Here is a 14228-nt window from a genome sequence, read left to right as displayed (position 1 = left end):
CAATCATAGTCACATTTCAGTTCCAAAGTGCTCTGTTTTTCTAGGGATGATTTGTCTGTAGGGCTTTGGTTTTAAATGAAGCTATTTAAATCGTACATTTGCACTGGCCTGGTTTTCTTTTCTTAGCTGTCCCGTGGACAAGTGGTCAAGTGTGTTCACTGGGCCTGCTGTGTAGACTGCAAGTCTTGTCATAATGTCGCGGAGCTGTCGCTGGCAGGCCGTGGACGCACAAAAGTGTCAGTCTGACCCCCGTCACATGGGCCTTGTAGCAACAAAAAAAGGCACACTGTAAACAAACTGACATCTCCCCACAGCTCCAAATTATTGCCATATTTATTTTTGAAATTAAATGGTCTCTTCACACAGCAGCCTCATTGAAATGATTTTATCTCATCTATTTATCTGAAACTTTTTAGTTTACAGCCTGTCTGTTACTGCAAACCATTTCTTCATTATCACTCCTTGTTCTGCCTCTGTGATCTCTTTCAGTCACTATCTTGATTTCTCATTTTCTGAAGTTGCTGAGGGTTATCACCTTATTTCTCCGTCAATCTTTCACTTTTCCTCTATCTTTCTATCCCTCCTCAAGGTTATTTTATTCTGACTTTCTCTTATCTTCTGCATAACAACCTACCATCCATCCCTCCGTCTGTGGATTTGTCTCTGTTATGAGGTTATTCAGACTTGTTTACAACTCTCCCGCCCTCTCTTCTCCCCCAATCATTCATTCATCCGTCATCATCACTGATCGTCCATCACTAATACAGCCATAGCACCATCTTTTTTCATCCGTCTTTAGTAGCGGTTGTTTATGCCTGCTTGACTCTCCGCCATGCTGTTTACTGACCGTCCTTGCTTTTTTGGACTACTCTCCTTCAACTCTTCAGCCCGTCCTATTTATTACACTTTCTTTCATCCTTTTCCATCCATCCATCTATCACTTCAGAGCCGACTTTTTGAAGCATGCTATCTATAAAAATCTTTCTCTTTCTTTCCATCCCTCCATCCAGCTTACTCACCTTTGCAGAAAGTTAGGTCCTATTTTACCGCCGCCTCTTTCATCATCCCTCTCTTCCTCCCCTTCACTCTCTCAGCAGACAAGTTATTTGAAGTTATTTGGGTTTGTTTATCTAGCATTTTTCATCTTATCCTCTCTTATTCCCTGCCGGTCCACTTCTCCGTCTATTCCCCTCTCACTCCGTCCATGTCTCTACCCTAAAAGTTCATTTGCAGAGTGTATCTCTCTCTGCTAAGATCACACACAGACAAACGTTGTGGTCGATGCTTATTTCTCTCCTAAGATGAAAGGCTGCGAAAAAAATCACAAATATCTGACCACAACAAACCAGGCCAGGCAGTCAGCACCGCCCCACATGATGGGACTGTGCATGTGTGTGTGTGTGTGTGTGTGTTTGAAGGGAGACTGTCAGACATCCATCTCACACTTCAAGAATTTATTTTGTTCTGCTTTATTTATGCAGCAATCCCTTTTCGAATCCAACTTGCACCCGTTCCTCTGACCGACCGACCGCCTTCTGTTTCTTCTTAAAGTGTAGGATTTCATAGACCTCGAGCAAAAGAAGGGAAAAAAAATGGAAGAATGGGTGAGACGGAGAGAGAAGAAACACAGCTAAGGTAATAACCTGATTTCGCCTCAGTTGGTTTTGATTTAAGGAAGGAAGAGTGTGTCAGAAAAACAGCAGGCGCTCCCCTGTCTCGATTCCATGCCAGATTTTTGAAGAGAGAGGGGAGAGAAGGATGGAGACACGGAATGAAAGGAGAGGGAAAAACTGAACAAAGAGAGATAGAGACAGTGAATCACACCCCATGCCAATAAAATGAAGTGAACTGACACAAAGAGACAGAGATACCATTGAGAAAATGAACGCGCTACAGAGGGGAGACAAGGAAAGAGAGATGGAGAAGGACAAGTGGGAGGGTATTACCAGTGAATGAATTTTTAATAGCACCGAGATCAGCCATACCAGGAGCTCAAACAGAAATAAATACCTCGCCTCCATGATTTAAACCCTCTCTTTCATTTATTTATTTATTTATAACAAAGTAGCCACAGTATGCTTATTTCTCCTACCAGGCTGATTTTTAATCAGTCAGCAAACATGACAGTGTACCTGACACCAGAGAGCAAGGGAGACACCCTGACAGCAAGACAGGCAGGGACAGAGAGGCTTATGGGTAAATACAGCATTGCACGCCACTAACACTGCACACAGACACACACGCAGCCAGTTGATTACCCCAGGTGTCTGTATTCACACATGAGGAGCATTTGAATTTTAAACTCCTCCAAAAACATGTGTCAGCCCTCACCCATCTGTCTGTCACCCCGCAACGCCCCGACAATAGCACGAGCACAATTAATGTAAAGCCGAGTGGATGTGCCAATTTACCCCCAATTTCTCGCTTACAGCATCAGACTTTTCTTCCAAACGTGTATTTTTTTAGCATAATATATGAGGCGTGCCATTTCCCCCTGCCAAAAGCATCTCCATATCAACGAGGGTGTCCCAATTTGCTGATTTTGAAGCACATTCCAATTTTGTGCTTAAAACATTACAATTTTAGCAGCTATATTCAAATGTACACCTCCACATGGAAAAAAGGGGCATTTTAGACTGGAAGAGGGACATTACATGTTTTTTGCAAATCTGTTTTGTTTCAGCAGAAATATGTTCGGAAAAAAATCGAAAGATAATTCTAATTCTAGCAAAGACGCTGTGTTCACCATTGTCCAGGTTTATCATTTGTGCAAGGATGACTAGAAAGATGTACAGCAAGGATATTTTCTATCCACAGCTTCATCTGTATTTCTTCTACTTTCTGCATAAACATGTTGTCCATTTTACTTTCTATCAAAGTTGGACCCTAAGGCCCTGTGTCCACCAAAGCTTTTTTTTTTTCCTGGCTGAATACGCCAGGCGCTCTTCAGGAAACGCCCAGCTGGGAGCATTAAAGAGTGCTTTGGAGGCACAGCGTTCTTTCAGCTGAGACGCTTTGGTTGCGTCGGGTTGCTATGATACGGAATATCTGCAAAAGTAAACATGTCGCCACAAGGTAGAGTACTTGCTTTGAATCAGAGGAAGGCTGGAGCATGCAGGGAGAGAGGACGGGCCAGCCGGTCTGTGTGAGTTCATGAGAGGAAACCTAATGCAGTATATTAATAGATTTCTTCTCCATTGTTGTGGTTGTTTAGCACTTGTACATATAAGATGTGAGGGTTTGTCTTTGGGGTATTTGTTCCTTCTAAACTGTGATTGAACGGCTGAAGTAACAATGACGAGCATAGCCTTTTTACCTAAAGTTGAACATTACTGAAGCTCAGCGCTCAGAAAAAAAAAAAAGCCCAACCATGAGCACTCAGTGCAGAATTCTTGCCCAACACCTCGTTGCACTGCCAGCGTTTGTTGTGCAGTGTACATGGCACTTCCATTGCAGAGCATTAAAAAAAGATTCAAAGTTATATAATACTGTATCGAAGGTTACAGTATTGTAACCCTAGTTCTGTTAGTACACGTGGAGCCCTCTGCTGGCCTTTATGGATAATACTCTACTCTAATCATGGGCAGCTGTGGCTCAGAGGTAGAGCGGGTCATCCATCAATCGAAAGATCAGCGGTTCGATCCCCGGCTCCTCCAGTCTGCATGTCGAAGTATCCTTGAGCAAGATACTGAACCCCAAATTGCTCCCAATTGCTTCCATCGGTGTGTGAGTGTGTTAAAGACTGAGTAGCAGGTGGCACCTTGTATGGTAGCCTCGACCACCAGTGTATGAATGTGTGTGTGAATGGGTGAACGTGACTTGTAGTGTAAAAAGCGCTTTGAGTGGTCAGATGACTAGAAAGGCGCTATACAAACAGGCGTTTACCATAATCATGAGCACACATTCATCCTCTAAATTCTGCATGAATACATGCAGACCACATGGTATGTAAGGGAATGCCATGGCGCTGTCCATCATCCTACACCCTCTTTAGCGAGCGGCATAGGAGCGACAGGACCCCAAAGTGCAGGGTTCTGCTTGTGCTACTAGAACTAGGGTTACAATGTTGTAACCTTCATTCTGTCTCTTACAGGCTTTGCCCTCTACTGGACTCTGTGGGTACAATCGGGGGAGCTCGATGAATTGCTGAATCACTGTTACTGAAAAGGAAAAGGATGAAGGACAGCATTGCGGTAGTCCCTTACATGTTGTGTGGTCCGCACGTATTCGGGTAGATACATCCTGATTGGCAGGTTAAGCTTAGAGTATTACTCAAAGAGACAGTGCACACTGAAATCCCGCTCCACCATCACAGAGGAAAACAATTCACCACTGTGTGAATGTGCCTCCTTGTCATTTACGCCTCCTAGCAAACAACATAAAGATGCCTAAAAGCTGGTTTGTGGTGAGATGCACTATCAACATGGTAAAGATTCCATAACTAAGATTTACAAGCTGCTAAACTAAAAAACTGAGCTTTGAAGTAACAAGACGAGGCATCACTGGAAAGATTTGGGGAAACTGGGATCCTGACACTGAGTGTTCTTATGTGCAGCAAGCGTTTTGCTAATTTGTCTAGACAGACTGTAGAGGTTGAAGCTAACTAAGCTACGTAATGCCTGGTTTTGATCTTTGTTAGGTTAAATAATGACCTTACCTGGTGATTGGATTAAATAGTTGTAAAGTATTTCACTACTGCATATTTCACTACTGGCCATTCAGATAAATAAGGTAAGGTGATGGCACACTGAGGTGGACCAACAACACTGAGTTTGTCAGTGTAACGTTTCCTGTCTAGGAGATATAATGTGCTAAAATAATCCTTTGACATGCCAATATGGAGTGTTTTTAGCTAGCTACAGGCATTTTGCTAGTTTTCAGAGTACAATGCATTGTATGTCTATAGAGTCCAGTAGAGGGCAGAGCCTGTGTGAGATGTGCATACATTGGCATGTGAGCAAAGTCACTGTTATGAATGTACAGCTTGAAAATAAATCAAAGGGGAAGACTTTGATTTTGTTGCATTACAATATACTGACCCTTCATTAACAGAAGTATTGCACCCTTGGTAGTTGTCTGTTACATGTGACACTTTTAACTGCCTCAGAAATCTGTGTAGTAATATCTTGCATGATAATATTATTAGCATAGTGTGACGCAAACAGCTTCTTCAAAAAGACAAGAATAAGAAGCTGTAAATAGCTCTTTCACTGGGCTGATAGTAATTGCTTTCTGTGAGGCTGGTAGCTGTCAACAAGGCAACTACAGGCATAATACACAAAAACAAAACAAAGACTACACAAATAATGGAGGCCTTACAAGTCAGTGTGGTGTCAAACCTGCCTTATTTTTTACCTCAGTTTTCATTTCTTATGTTTGTTTGTGTTGTGTCATAATTGCATTGGTGAAAGTTCAGAAGTGTGCCTTTGGAAGTGGCAACTCAGCAGTTGCCTTGTTTGGAATCAAACTTCCCAAGACAGTATATTCTTGTTGAGTAGGCGGGTTAAAATTGTATGAAAGATGTCATGCAAGCACAGTGATTTTCTTTGCACTAACAGACTTGGCAAACTTAAAGATATGGCAAAGACACATCCTCAGAGTCCCTGTGCAAGTTTTTGATACAGTTTTGTTGGCAACCCGAAGCTTGCATGAGGAATTCAGCAGTAATTCTCTATTTGCTTAAAATGAGGTTGGACTAGAGCCAAAAGCAGAATGATACTTGTCTTTCTATTTATGTCAGTGTTGGAATTCAAATAATTCCCAAACCTTTGCAGAAGATACAGAAGTTAAAATGATCATTCCTCAGCATCCTCTCTGTTGTTTCAGACGTCTGCTGAGTTGTCTATATAAATAATAAGGACAGGGATTGATTAAAATTCCAAACAGCAGTTTCAGAAAAGCCGGTTTTGAAGGGCAAGTTCAACTGTGTGGTTTTAATAAGTAAAATGGATCAACAACCACTGAGATTTGGAAGGCTTGGATGTTATATTCTCGTTTCCCAGGGAGATGAAATCATAATGCACCACACTGACCTTGTGCAAAATATAATGAATCCAACTTGATTTCATTAACATACAATTCCTCTGTAATCAGAACAGCTGTCAGGTTTCTCGTAGAATGCACAAAGAGAAGAAAGAGACAAGAAGCAGAAGAGAATGACTTAAAGAAAAATACAATGCTCTTCTGTAAGCCTGCCTTTGTTTACCCATGGTTAAGCTTAAATCCATGGTTCTATTGTTGCCGTCAGGAATGGTAAACAGCTCTCTTTTCCACTCCCTCCCTGTATGCAGTCATCCGTCCATTCATCAAGCTTTCTTCACTCTGCTGCAAAAGTTCTTTGGGCCAATCTCTTTCTCCTTTTCTGCCTGACTGTTGGCCTCTTCCCTTCCTGTCTCTCTCCATCTTGGCCCTGTTTAGGTAGCAGAATTGGAATTCGATACCTTTGTGTGTATGTGTGTACGTGTACTATATCTTGTACTACTATACAGTATATTACTTTCATTATTCTACTGACTTTATGGGTTTGGTTTTAACCAGATTGCTAGGTAGTAGTTAAAGGTAGTGAAAGGTCCAGTGTGTAGGATTTAGTGGCATCTAGTGGTGAGATTGCAGATTGCAACCAAAATTAAACTTCTCCTGTGCACCAAGCATGTAGGAGAACTATGGTAGCAGACACTGAAACACAAGCAGACCTATCTAGAGCCAATGTATGGTTTGTCCATTATGGGCTACTGTAAAAAAAACATGACAGACACCATGGAAGAGGACCCACTCTATATATAGAACAAAAATGCTGTTAAGACTGTAAAGCCCGGTTCAGACCAAAGTTTGGCGGTTTTAGAACATAAGGCACGTCGCCAGGTTCTACAGCCAATCGGCTTGTAGTGAATCAAATCAAAATGACCATCTGATGCTCGTTTGTGTCTGTTTTTCACTGTTGATCACTTCTACAAATGCAACTGCAGCCAGTATCTCACTATCACTATCCTCAATCATATTTTTAGCAACTACAACTTATAGCAACAAAATAAGCCTGAAAAGCTGGAAATCAGAACAGAAGCACAGAGAGTTGTTGCATAGAGATGATACACCATCTGATCTAGTTGCATTGGTGTGAACCACCAGGTTTTTAGAATGCTGCAGAACGACGCATTGCAAATAGTTGCCTATTTCAACTCATCTCGTCGCGAATCTCTGGTCTGAGTTGGACTTTAGTTTCAAATCATTCTAAATGAATGAAAATGTAGACATGGTTATTATACACCATTTCTGCCAGTGTGGTGCCAAATGGTCCTTTAAATAGTAGAATGAAATACAGAAGCAGAGAATGCTGAGACAAACAGGCAAAAACTGGAGGGGGCAGCGTAGCGTCGTTGCTCGGGTTAGGAATGTTCATATGAGTCATACCGTCTATAAAAGTTTCTCACGGTGCCTTTTGCCTCCTTTCATTCATTTATTTTACATCAGTCAGTTAAAAATGCACATTTACTTGAATGAGACATCAGACTGTATTCATAAACAGGCTAGATGTAATTGCGTGTTTTTTCTTGGCGGGTCTTTCTCTCCACTTAGATTTTATCATGCAGTGTTTCAGTGCAGCTCATGACACCGGCCACAGGCTCACTGCAGTACAGTTTACTAGCTGGCAAGTACAGCTACGGCTGATTACTGACTTTACATGACATCATTTTCCTAAGCCCTATAGTAGTAATGGTAGTATAAGTGGTAAATGTAATGGTAGTAGTACTATCTGACGATGTAGCAGCGGCTGTAGTAATAGCAGCAGTAGCTTTAATGGTGATAGTAGTAAGTTTTACAATCTTCTAAAGCTTATGTGCTCATTTTCAGTCTGACTCTCACACACACTAAGAGTGTGTGTGTCATTGCAGTTAATGCAGTTGGTTAAATGTACAGCTGCAGCATATTTAACAATATCATATAGAGCCAGTGGTATTCTTTCCTGCACCTTTTCTTATTATCAAGGGCACTCACAATGACTCAAATTAAAAGTCCCATTAATCCGACAGTGTAATCCCCCCATTGCATGGAGCAGCCTATTCAGCCTGAGTGTGGATTAGAGAACACTGAGACCCTGTGTTGGTGGTCACTGGTGTATAACACCTCATAAAGATAATATGTTGTGTGTGTGCGTGCGTGTATGTGTGTGTGTGTGTGTGTTTCTCACTGTGCTGGTGGTCAGCGCATTGTAGAGTGCAAAAAGCCTGTGTGTGTGTGTGTGTCTGTGTGTGTGTGTGTTGGGGGGTATGTTGTACATGTGGATAATGTGCTTCTTTTCTTCCTTTGTGGTTACCTGGTGAAGGGGAAAATCCCTGTGAGGTGGTCTTCTTGCAATGTGGACTACGTAGAAGGGGGCCTGTAACAGAGGAAACAGTGAATTAATAAAAATAAGCCCCCCTGAGTCGAACACTATTTCAAGTCAGAGGGCTCAGAAACGTGATGGAGGGGGGGAGTTCTAATGGATAAAGCGACGCAGGGACCATTTGCAATTGTTCTAATCCGAACCCATCCATCAAGAGGTTTACACGTGTGCTCTGAATTTAGTGAAACTTCATGCATGCTGACCATATTTCACATTTTATCCTTGACTGAATTGGACAACTTATTTCACATTTTGTGCCTTTGTTCCCCACATGGTCACTCACTCATTCAGAGGGCTTATTTGGAGTCATCAAACTCAAAAGCCTTCTTGACTGTGACTCTAAATCAGCCATTTTTCAGTTCACTTTTTTGTCAATCCCCCTCACTCCTTACCCCTTTTTCCATCATATCGGTCACACTGTGTCCTTTATTTGTGTGAACAGTATCTCAAAGTATCTATAAAATCTTAATTCCAACCCAGACAGTTGAAAAAAGAGAGTAAATGCACCTCTTGACCCCCACTGCATCTCATTCCCTGAGATCATTTGTTAAACACAAATTGGAATTGGTAAGCAACAAAAAAAAAAAAAAAAAACATAAAAAAAAGCAGATGGCAAATGGGAAACTGAAACAGTAATAATAATAAACATTTATATCCCTCTGCTGCATATGGGGAAAATCTATATTGTACAGCCCTCATACAATCATGAAAAGGTATCGGTCAGAGACGCACGGCTGCACAGCTCTCACCGGAGCTCGGAATGAATGTATTCATCATGCACTGTTGTTGCATCCCAAATGGGGACAATCTTAAGAGGTGGTCCCAAACATAAAAACAGTTTATCTTCATTTGAAGCAATGATGCATAGTGGTTTGTGTCCGTGTGTGTTTGGGCGTGTGTCTAAGAGACGTACAGTATGTATATATTCATGGCTGACTTTTATGGCCATGAAAATGAGGCCCACTAGTCTACAGTAGCAAACAAGCAGATATTATTCCGTTTCATCACCACCATGAGCTTATAGCACAGTAAAGCTGAGTGCCGATGGTTTATTATAAACCATTCGCCAAGTCGATAATGTATGTTTAGAACTAAACAGCATGCATACTCGTTAGTCGTTGGTACTGTTGGTGCTGTTGTTTTTGTCTGCAGATACTAACGTACAAAAATTAGCGTTGTGTTCATTTAATTGCACTCTCATCATTTTATTACACTAATGCCTGTTTTTAACATTATATTTTTGTCAGCAACAGTAACCTCACAGAGAAGAAATTCAAGTTTGATTTGGAAATGTAACCAACTGTTCTTAACAGAGTCCCACTAGCTTGCTAAACTGTCTCCGCACCCCTGAGATGTATTGCTTGTGGAGCAGCATCAATATCTTGCCATTAGACCTGCACTCCTTGTGAACCATGTGTCATTTTTCTACTGCAGCCACTTATCCATTTTTTTTTTTTTTTTGCACGCTGACTGGAATGCTTCCCTAGCCCACCAAACCAAACTACTTTCAGAAAATCTTGATGTATTATTGCAGGATAGATGTACCCTGGTCATGCTGTTAAAAGCACGGGTGGGCACGCACAAAGTGTCAGGTACAGTGCAGAACAAAAATCTCCTAATCCTCCAACTCTTTGCTATTCATTATTATTTCACAGGGCAGCCGTCCCAAATACATAAGGCCCCTACCCTGCTCAGCCCAGTCTGCCAAGCTCCAACTCCGGGTTTGATGTTCCTCCAACATCCAACAGGGTATGATTATTTCATTCCTTTTTTAACATAACACATCAATTATTCAACCTTTGCTAGACCAGATTTGATTTTTCTTTTTTTGATTTAACAAAAATGACTGCGTGTGTGTATGAGTGTGCGTCCGCCCATCTAAGGGGGAGACTGAATATAAAATGTTCCGCAAAGAATATACCTCATGCCTTGAATGATTGATAGATGGTGAAGGGGTGCAGTAGAAGACCAAAAAAAAAAAAAAAAAAGAATGCAAGTGCTCTGGAATAAGTGATGACTGCATTAGCATAGGATGGCAAATGCTCCTTTCACTCTACGATAAATTACCTCCCATCCTCAAGGCAAACTGTTCACACAACAAGTGTAACTGTGGCAGTGTGTATATGTGTGTGTCTGTTTGTGTGCTAGTGACTTCTTGTACCAATTCTTCTCAATTTTTAGGCGGTTCAGAGTGTAGCATCAGGCATAAGATAAGATGAGTATACATGGGTTTTGCAATGCAGTTAAGTCATTTCAAATACCCACTGGGCAGCAATAGTAAACTTTTACTCTATAAATGGGATGGAGTCCTAAAAGTCCTAACTTAATCCCTAAAGCATTTCATTGTTAAATTAATTAGCTTGCAATGCACAAGCCTCTCATTAATTCATACCTTTACAAAAATGATTCCTTTATCCTTTGGCCTCATTTCTTCTCTCACTCCCCCTCTCTCTCTGTCTCTCCCCTGCCATTCCTCTCCTCTCCTTACATCCTCATCTCTGCTAATGAGCCCACTTAAATCTATGCCAAAACACAAACAGCAAGAGAGGAAGAAATAGGTACAGTGCTTACTGGAAGCTCTGTTTGTTAAAGGATTCATCATGTGAGCTGTTTTCAATAAATAATAAATGCAAACGCTGACTTTTGTCTGCAGACGAGACTTCGGGACATGAATTATGCATTGTTATTCCTGGATAGGGCAATGCAGGGACAGGGTGGCAGTGTGTGCTGTGTGTGTATGAGTGTGTGTAGATCCCCGGTACACACTGCGAATGCAGTTTCTAAAGGCTTACAATCACAGCACTTAATGTGGACACAATTCCAAGTGATTACAACTCTTAAGACGTTGTTTTGTGTGCAGATGCGTACACGGTCCAAACCTTAAGCTCATGGAGGCTCATTTTGACTTTGTGCTCAAACTTGACTCAAAAGGTACACACACCACACCATTCAATCATTAGGTGTAGTTTATCTAATGCTAATCAAGTCTCCTGATTGGTCAGACGATAAGGAGCAGGATGTGTGTGTGAGTTTTCACTCATTTGTCCTGCATGTGGGAGGTGGCCCTCCCAGTACATTTGTGTTTACAGTTTTTTTTTTTTCCATTTGATCCCTACTCTCTCTCCTCTTTTTTTTCTCCTTCTGTTTCCTACTCTGTAATCATTGCAACAACAAAGGAAGCTGCGATCCTGCTAGACAGTGGAAAGGTTCCACTGGAAATGCTAAAATGTATGTGCTTTTTTTTTTTTTTTTTCGGCTTCTCGTCTGTTGTCACCGGGGGAACATGAGTGGAAAAACTTGATTGAAAATCAGGAAAAAAGGGAATAATTACAAAGAGGAGAAAAGGCACCCATCCACCCGCGACAGCAATCATCACTGATCTCTGCTGTCATTTCATTCCGCAGTAAATAATTCATCAAAAGAAACAAAGGGGAAACAAATATGCAAATAAATCCTGAAAAGGCCAGTAACATCGGCCTACCGCCACATGGGAAGAATGGTAGTGGATTATTATCATGGCAGGTTATGACTGTGATGAATCTGAATTCCTCTTGTTTCATCTACCTTGACAGTACTGAAGTCACACATGCACAGAGGAAAAAAAAAAAAAAACCTGGAGGGATTTGAGGGTTTGATTGAGGAGGGAGGGATGGAGGGATTAAGGACAAGGGGAATGGAAGGATTGAGGAAGGGAGGGAGGGAGGGAGGGAGGGTAGGGGAGAGGGGTAGTCGACATTGGAGGGAAGAAGAAAGAGATTTGGGAGGGGAAGGGAGGAAAGGAGGGAGGGAAGCTTTTGAGGGTGTATTCGACAGTACTGTGAAAGGTAGCCATCAAGAGCTTTGATGAAAAGTGCAGGCCTTCTAAAGCTTAGGAGTGACAGCATATGATTTGGTCAAAGCATGAAGCTTTTGAAAGGTAGACATTCTCGCTCCCCATTCATCTCTCTCAGGTTCAATGTAACTTTTGGGCTGAGCTCCGGCAAAAATCCGAATCCGTTTGACAGATTGACTGCATGTGGTATTGTCCCTGTGACTTACGGACAGCGGGCTGGCTGGAAATGGAGACATCCTGAAATGAAGGGGAATTACATGTAATGTTTCAACAAACTGTCCTGGATCAGCAGCTCTGCACAAAGCCACATTTTTATGGAGGAAGTGACAGATGTGTAATTCTGTATATGCTTAAAAAAAAAGGAAACTCATTATCATTGCCCTTGGTTCTTTAGCCGTACAAAAAAAAGTGCTTAATAAAAGAACATATGCATCGAATCATTTTAGTGTTTGATTGACACAGTCCAGAAACACATCTGTTAAAACATTTAGCCGCTGCGACTTCTTCCAAAAACCTCATTTTAATTCTGTTTCGAGTAAAAAAAAAAAAATAATGAATTTAGTACATTTCACACAATATGAAATCATCCTTTTCCATCCCTCGTGCTACAGTCGCAGCCCTTATGGATGTTATATGCGCTTCCTGCATTTGGTAACACCTTAACACATGGCCGTTGCTGTGCCAATGGCCACCTAGTTTTCTTGGAGTGGTGCTTGAGGCTTATTAGCAGTTTGGCTCTGCAACAGCAATATGGACAGGCTCTCTGAGCCAACAGTCGTTAAAACTGAGGGTTGAGGTTTACAGTCCCAGGTCAGTGGTAACAGGCAGCCTGTCAGATGATACCAGTGTGTCATTTTCACACACACACATACACACACACACACACACGCACTCACACAAATACATTATGTTGGAAATAGCATGCAATTTAACACCTACGCACATAGACGGACAAACACACTCATGATGCTGCTCTTTACATGTAAAAGCATGCATGTGAACAAAATTGAACATGCATGCCTGTGAGGCTCTTGTCTGATAATGGTGTGTAGTTTGCTCTCTCTCACACAGTCAGGCACACACACACACACACACACACACACACACACATAGAGATAATAGCGTCTAATTTAGGCCCTCATATCTGTAGAGTTCTCCAGAGGACTAGACCTCATCAGGAATATATTGGTGACCTACATACTACAGTAGGGAACACAGACAGACACACACACACACACACACACACACACACACACACCAGCATAAGTGGAAATGCTTCCATACTGGAACACAGACATCTACAGTACAGGCATCTGCAGCACATGCATACATGCAGATACAGGCACAAGAACATGTCTGTGCACCCTGGGTATAGCTGAGCCCACACAATCAGATACACACAGAGACTCAGACATGCAGGCGTGTAAACATGTCTGTTATGCTGTATACATGTCTGTGGCCACCCACTCCATGAAACATACGTAGGCATACTGTACACAGGAACAGATGCATTCCCACATCTACTGTGAAAGGTTAAAAATGTCCCTCCGAAGCTGTCATGAAAAAATAAACTGAAAGAAAAAAAATTATATTCATAATTTATATTGAACATTGTGCAATGACGGATGGGAAGGAAAACATTCGGCTGGTGAAGTAGGGGTCAAAAGCACATAATAGCCTGGTGTTTTATGTAGACTGATTTTAAGGGTAAAATTAAGTACATCATTAATCATTTAAGTTGCGAGCACTTAAAAGTTTACAAGTCGACAAATTTAATTGAGGAACCCACCATAAAATTAAATATATGAGCCCATCATGAGGAATTAAATAACACACTTCTGACATTATCACTTTTAAAAAACACATTAACCAGAATTCATACTTAAATTTGAGAGTGTCTTCAAGGACTCAGCAACCAACTCTCCCTAAAGCCGCTTCATTTAGGATTCCAGGTGGGGAAAACATGCCTGAATGCTGTTTTCAGTGGATTTCCACTTTAAGCGGTCACACTTTTCC

At 41.6% G+C, this 14228-nt stretch overlaps 1 long non-coding RNA gene across 2 annotated transcripts in view; it reads right to left on the bottom strand.

The window, feature by feature from the left end:
• Window positions 1-14228, bottom strand: part of LOC125893875 (uncharacterized) — a 146034-nt gene that overhangs the window by 27035 nt on the left and 104771 nt on the right. For both annotated transcript variants that reach the window (XR_007449933.1, XR_007449934.1), the window contains exon 4: window positions 8312-8374. This is a non-coding gene — a long non-coding RNA (uncharacterized LOC125893875). The remainder of the gene's footprint in view (window positions 1-8311; window positions 8375-14228) is intronic.

Source organism: Epinephelus fuscoguttatus, linkage group LG8 (genome assembly GCF_011397635.1).
Source record: "Epinephelus fuscoguttatus linkage group LG8, E.fuscoguttatus.final_Chr_v1".
NCBI lineage: Eukaryota > Metazoa > Chordata > Actinopteri > Perciformes > Serranidae > Epinephelus > Epinephelus fuscoguttatus.
This window is presented reverse-complemented; position numbering and strand designations above follow the sequence as displayed.